The sequence below is a fragment of the Coregonus clupeaformis genome, unplaced genomic scaffold (genome assembly GCF_020615455.1).
Source record: "Coregonus clupeaformis isolate EN_2021a unplaced genomic scaffold, ASM2061545v1 scaf1410, whole genome shotgun sequence".
Lineage (NCBI taxonomy): Eukaryota > Metazoa > Chordata > Actinopteri > Salmoniformes > Salmonidae > Coregonus > Coregonus clupeaformis.
This window is the reverse complement of record NW_025534864.1, coordinates 1-8,615: the sequence shown is the minus strand read 5'-3', so window position 1 is coordinate 8,615 and position 8,615 is coordinate 1.

Sequence of the window (8,615 nt, the reverse complement as noted above, 5' to 3'; positions counted from 1 at the left end):
TCAGGTGAATCCAACTGATAACCATTATGCATGATCAGGTGAATCCAACTGATAACCACTATACATGATCAGGTGAATCCAACTGATAACCACTATACATGATCAGGTGAATCCAACCGATAACCACTATACATGATCAGGTGAATCCAACTGATAACCACTATACATGATCAGGTGAATCCAACTGATAACCACTATACATGATCAGGTGAATCCAACTGATAACCACTATGCATGATCAGGTGAATCCAACTGATAACCACTATACATGATCAGGTGAATCCAACTGATAACCACTATACATGATCAGGTGAATCCAACTGATAACCACTATACATGATCAGGTGAATCCAACTGATAACCACTATACATGATCAGGTGAATCCAACTGATAACCACTATACATGATCAGGTGAATCCAACTGATAACCACTATACATGATCAGGTGAATCCAACTGATAACCACTATACATGATCAGGTGATTCCAACTGATAACCACTATACATGATCAGGTGAATCCAACTGATAACCACTATACATGATCAGGTGAATCCAACTGATAACCACTATACATGATCAGGTGAATCCAACTGATAACCACTATGCATGATCAGGTGAATCCAACTGATAACCACTATACATGATCAGGTGAATCCAACTGATAACCACTATACATGATCAGGTGAATCCAACTGATAACCACTATACATGATCAGGTGAATCCAACTGATAACCACTATACATGATCAGGTGAATCCAACTGATAACCACTATACATGATCAGGTGAATCCAACTGATAACCACTATACATGATCAGGTGAATCCAACTGATAACCACTATACATTATCAGGTGAATCCAACTGATAACCACTATACATGATCAGGTGAATCCAACTGATAACCATTATGCATGATCAGGTGAATCCAACTGATAACCACTATACATGATCAGGTGAATCCAACTGATAACCACTATACATGATCATGTGAATCCAACTGATAACCACTATACATGATCAGGTGAATCCAACTGATAACCACTATACATGATCAGGTGAATCCAACTGATGACCACAATAAATGATAGGTGAATTCAACTGATAACTACTATACATGATCAGGTGAATCCAACTGATAACCATTATGCATGATCAGGTGAATCCAACTGATAACCACTATACATGATCAGGTGAATCGAACTGATATCCACTATACGTGATCAGGTGAATCCAACTGATAACTACTATACATGATCAGGTGAATCCAACTGATAACCATTATGCATGATCAGGTGAATCCAACTGATAACCACTATACATGATCAGGTGAATCGAACTGATATCCACTATACGTGATCAGGTGAATCCAACTGATAACCACTATACATGATCAGGTGAATCCAACTGATAACCACTATACATGATCAGGTGAATCCAACTGATAACCACTATACATGATCAGGTGAATCCAACTGATAACCACTATACATGATCAGGTGAATCCAACTGATAACCACTATACATGATCAGGTGAATCCAACTGATGACCACTATACATGATCAGGTGAATCCAACTGATAACCACTATACATGATCAGGTGAATCCATCTGATAACCACTATACATGATCAGGTGAATCCAACTGATAACCACTATACATGATCAGGTGAATCCAACTGATAACCACTATACATGATCAGGTGAATCCAACTGATAACCACTATACATGATCAGGTGAATCCAACTGATAACCACTATACATGATCAGGTGAATCCAACTGATAACCACTATACATGATCAGGTGAATCCAACTGATAACCACTATACATGATCAGGTGAATCCAACTGATAACCACTATACATGATCAGGTGAATCCAACTGATAACCACTATACATGATCAGGTGAATCCAACTGATAACCATTATGCATGATCAGGTGAATCCAACTGATAACCACTATACATGATCAGGTGAATCCAACTGATAACCACTATGCATGATCAGGTGAATCCAACTGATAACCACTATACATGATCAGGTGAATCCAACTGATAACCACTATACATGATCAGGTGAATCCAACTGATAACCACTATACATGATCAGGTGAATCAAATCAAATCAAATTGTATTGGCCACATGCGCCGAATACAACAGGTGCAGACATTACAGTGAAATGCTTACTTACAGCCCTTAACCAACAGTGCATTTATTTTTAATAAAAAAAGTAAAATAAAACAACAACAAAAAAGTGTTGAGAAAAAAAGAGCAGAAGTAAAATAAAATAACAGTAGGGAGGCTATATATACAGGGGGGTACCGGTGCAGAGTCAATGTGCGGGGGCACCGGCTAGTTGAGGTAGTTGAGGTAATATGTACATGTGGGTAGAGTTAAAGTGACTATGCATAAATAATTAACAGAGTAGCAGCAGCGTAAAAGAGGGGGATGGGGGGGCAGTGCAAATAGTCCGGGTAGCCATGATTAGCTGTTCAGGAGTCTTATGGCTTGGGGTTAGAAGCTGTTGAGAAGTCTTTGGACCTAGACTTGGCACTCCGGTACCGCTTGCCGTGCGGTAGCAGAGAGAACAGTCTATGACTAGGGTGGCTGGAGTCTTTGACAATTTTGAGGGCCTTCCTCTGACACCGCCTGGTATAGAGGTCCTGGATGGCAGGAAGCTTGGCCCCAGTGATGTACTGGGCCGTACGCACTACCCTCTGTAGTGCCTTGCGGTTGGAGGCCAAGCAGTTGCCATACCAGGCGGTGATGCAACCAGTCAGGATGCTCCGATGGTGCAGTTGTATAATTTTTTGAGGATCTGAGGACCCATGCCAAATCTTTTCAGTCTCCTGAGGGGGAATAGGCTTTGTCGTGCCCTCTTCACGACTGTCTTGGTGTGTTTGGACCATGGTAGTTCGTTGGTGATGTGGACACCAAGGAACTTGGAAGCTCTCAACCTGTTCCACTACAGCCCAGTCGATGAGAATGGGGGCGTGCTCAGTCCTCTTTTTTTTCCTGTAGTCCACAATCATCTCCTTTGTCTTGGTCACGTTGAGGGAGAGGTTGTTATCCTGGCACCACACGGCCAGGTCTCTGACCTCCTCCCTATAGGCTGTCTCATCGTTGTCGGTGATCAGGCCTACCACTGTTGTGTCGTCGGCAAACTTAATGATGGTGTTGGAGTCGTGCCTGGCCATGCAGTCATGGGTGAACAGGGAGTACAGGAGGGGACTGAGCACGCACCCCTGAGGGGCCCCCGTGTTGAGGATCAGTGTGGCAGATGTGTTGTTACCTACCCTTACCACCTGGGGGTGGCCTGTCAGGAAGTCCAGGATCTAGTAGCAGAGGGAGGTGTTTAGTCCCAGGATCCTTAGCTTAGTGATGAGCTTTGAGGGCACTATGGTGTTGAATGCTGAGCTGTAGTCAATTAGTAGCATTCTCACAAAAGTGTTCCTCTTGTCCAGGTGGGAAAGGGCAGTGTGGAGTGAAATAGAGATTTCATCATCTGTGGATCTGTTGGGACGGTATGCAAATTGGAGTGGGTCTAGGGTTTCTGGGATAATGGTGTTGATGTGAGCCATGATCAGCCTTTCAAAGCACTTCATGGCAACAGACGTGGGTGCTATGGGTCGGTAGTCATTTAGGCAGGTTATCTTAGTGTTCTTGGGGCACAGGGACTATGGTGGTCTGCTTGAAACATGTTGGTATTACAGACTCAGTCAGGGACATGTTGAAAATGTCAGTGAAGACATTTGCCAGTTGGTCCGCACATGCTCGGAGTACACGTCCTGGTAATCCGTCTGGCCCTGCGGCCTTGTGAATGTTGACCTGCTTAAAAGTCTTACTCACATCGGCTACAGAGAGCGTGATCACATGGCTGATAGGATTGATGGGAGAGGCAGTATACAACTGCTCCAACTGATAACAACTATACATGATCAGGTGAATCCAACTGATAACCACTATACATGATCAGGTGAATCCAACTGATAACCACTATACATGATCAGGTGAATCCAACTGATAACCACTATACATGATCAGGTGAATCCAACTGATAACTACTATACATGATCAGGTGAATCCAACTGATAACCACTATACATGATCAGGTGAATCCAACTGATAGCCACTATACATTAATCAGGTGAATCCAACTGATAACCACTATACATGATCAGGTGAATCCAACTGATAACCACTATACATGATCAGGTGAATCCAACTGATAACCACTATACATGATCAGGTGAATCCAACTGATAACCACTATACATGATCAGGTGAATCCAACTGATAACCACTATACATGATCAGGTGAATCCAACTGATAACTACTATACACAATCAGGTGAATCCAACTGATAACCACTATACATGATCAGGTGAATCCAACTGATAACCACTATACATGATCAGGTGAATCCAACTGATAACCACTATACATGATCAGGTGAATCCAACTGATAACCACTATACATGATCAGGTGAATCCAACTGATAACTACTATACATGATCAGGTGAATCCAACTGATAACCATTATGCATGATCAGGTGAATCCAACTGATAACCACTATACATGATCAGGTGAATCCAACTGATAACCACTATACATGATCAGGTGAATCCAACTGATAACCATTATGCATGATCAGGTGAATCCAACTGATAACCACTATACATGATCAGGTGAATCCAACTGATAACCACTATACATGATCAGGTGAATCCAACTGATAACCACTATACATGATCAGGTGAATCCAACTGATAACCACTATGCATGATCAGGTGAATCCAACTGATAACCACTATACATGATCAGGTGAATCCAACTGATAACCACTATACATGATCAGGTGAATCCAACTGATAACCACTATACATGATCAGGTGAATCCAACTGATAACCACTATACATGATCAGGTGAATCCAACTGATAGCCACTATACATTAATCAGGTGAATCCAACTGATAACCACTATACATGATCAGGTGAATCCAACTGATAACCACTATACATGATCAGGTGAATCCAACTGATAGCCACTATACATTAATCAGGTGAATCCAACTGATAACTACTATACATGATCAGGTGAATCCAACTGATAACCACTATACATGATCAGGTGAATCCAACTGATAACCACTATACATGATCAGGTGAATCCAACTGATAACCACTATACATGATCAGGTGAATCAACTGATAACTACTATACATGATCAGGTGAATCCAACTGATAACCACTATACATGATCAGGTGAATCCAACTGATAGCCACTATACATTAATCAGGTGAATCCAACTGATAACCACTATACATGATCAGGTGAATCCAACTGATAACCACTATACATGATCAGGTGAATCCAACTGATAACTACTATACATGATCAGGTGAATCCAACTGATAACCACTATACATGATCAGGTGAATCCAACTAATAACCACTATACATGATCAGGTGAATCCAACTGATAACTACTATACATGATCAGGTGAATCCAACTGATAACCACTATACATGATCAGGTGAATCCAACTGATAACCACTATACATGATCAGGTGAATCCAACTGATAACCACTATACATGATCAGGTGAATCCAACTGATAACCACTATTCTTGATCAGGTGAATCCAACTGATAACCACTATTCATGATCAGGTGAATCCAACTGATAACCACTATACATGATAGGTGAATCCAACTGATAACCACTATATAGGATCAGGTGAATCCAACTGATAACCACTATATAGGATCAGGTGAATCCAACTGATAACCATTATGCTTGATCAGGTGAATCCAACTGATAACCACTATACATGATCAGGTGAATCCAACTGATAACCATTATGCATGATCAGGTGAATCCAACTGATAACCATTATGCATGATCAGGTGAATCCAAATGATAACCACTATACATGATCAGGTGAATCCAACTGATAACCACTATACATGATCAGGTGAATCGAACTGATAACCACTATACATGATCAGGTGAATCGAACTGATAACCACTATACATGATCAGGTGAATCCAACTGATAACCACTATACATGATCAGGTGAATCCAACTGATAACCACTATACATGATCAGGTGAATCCAACTGATAACCACTATACATGATCATTTGAATCCAACTGATAACCACTATACATGATCAGGTGAATCCAACTGATAACCACTATACATGATCAGGTGAATCCAACTGATAACTACTATACATGATCAGGTGAATCCAACTGATAACCACTATACATGATCAGGTGAATCCAACTGATAACCACTATACATGATCAGGTGAATCCAACTGATAACCACTATACTTGATCAGGTGAATCCAACTGATATCCACTATATATGATCAGGTGAATCCAATTGATAACCACTATACATGATCAGGTGAATCCAACTGATAACCACTATACATGATAGGTGAATCCAACTGATACCCACTATATAGGATCAGGTGAATCCAACTGATAACCACTATACATGATAGGTGAATCGAACTGATAACCACTATACATGATCAGGTGAATCGAACTGATAACCACTATACATGATCAGGTGAATCCAACTGATAACCACTATACATGATCAGGTGAATCCAACTGATAACCACTATACATGATCAGGTGAATCCAACTGATAACCACTATACATGATCAGGTGAATCCAATTGATAACCACTATACATGATCAGGTGAATCCAACTGATAACCACTATACATGATAGGTGAATCCAACTGATAACCACTATATAGGATCAGGTGAATCCAACTGATAACCACTATATAGGATCAGGTGAATCCAACTGATAACCATTATGCATGATCAGGTGAATCCAACTGAAACCATTATGCATGATCAGGTGAATCCAACTGATAACCACTATACTTGATCAGGTGAATCCAACTGATAACCACTATACATGATCAGGTGAATCCAACTGATAACTACTATACATGATCAGGTGAATCCAACTGATAACCACTATACATGATCAGGTGAATCCAACTGATAACCACTATACTTGATCAGGTGAATCCAACTGATAACCACTATACATGATCAGGTGAATCCAGCTGATGAACACTATACATGATAGGTGAATCCAACTGATAACTACTATACATGATCAGGTGAATCCAACTGATAACCACTATATAGGATCAGGTGAATCCAACTGATAACCATTATGCATGATCAGGTGAATCCAACTGATGACCACTATACATGATCAGGTGAATCCAACTGATAACCACTATACATGATCAGGTGAATCCAACTGATAACCACTATATAGGATCAGGTGAATCCAACTGATAACCACTATATAGGATCAGGTGAATCCAACTGATAACCACTATACATGATCAGGTGAATCCAACTGATGACCACTATACATGATCAGGTGAATCCAACTGATAACCACTATACATGATCAGGTGAATCCAACTGATAACCACTATATAGGATCAGGTGAATCCAACTGATAACCTCTATATAGGATCAGGTGAATCCAACTGATAACCACTATACATGATCAGGTGAATCCAACTGATAACCACTATACATGATCAGGTGAATCCAACTGATAACCACTATACATGATCAGGTGAATCCAACTGATAACCATTATGCATGATCAGGTGAATCCAGCTGATAACCACTATACATGATCAGGTGAATCCAACTGATAACCACTATACATGATAGGTGAATCGAACTGATAACCACTATATATGATCAGGTGAATCCAACTGATAACCACTATACATGATCAGGTGAATCCAACTGATAACCACTATACATGATCAGGTGAATCCAACTGATAACCACTATACGCTACGATCAGGTGAATCCAACTGATAACCACTATACATGATCAGGTGAATCCAACTGATAACCACTATACATGATCAGGTGAATCCAACTGATAACCACTATACATGATCAGGTGAATCCAACTGATAACCACTATACATGATAGGTGAATCCAACTGATAACCACTATATAGGATCAGGTGAATCCAACTGATAACCACTATATAGGATCAGGTGAATCCAACTGATAACCATTATGCATGATCAGGTGAATCCAACTGATAACCATTATGCATGATCAGGTGAATCCAACTGATAACCACTATACATTTACATTTACATATTACATTTTAGTCATTTAGCAGACGCTCTTATCCAGAGCGACTTACAGGAGCAATTAGGGTTAAGTGCTTGCTTAAGGGCACGTCGACAGATTTTTCACCTAGTCGGCTAGAGGATTAGAACCACGACCTTTCGGTTACTGCTACACGCTCTTACCCACTAAGCCTACCTGTCAGCCCTCACTATACATGATCAGGTGAATCCAACTGATAACCACTATGCATGATCAGGTGAATCCAACTGATAACCACTATACATGATCAGGTGAATCCAACTGATAACCACTATACATGATAGGTGAATCCAACTGATAACCACTATATAGGATCAGGTGAATCCAACTGATAACCACTATATAGGATCAGGTGAATCCAACTGATAACCACTATATAGGATCAGGTGAATCCAACTGATAAC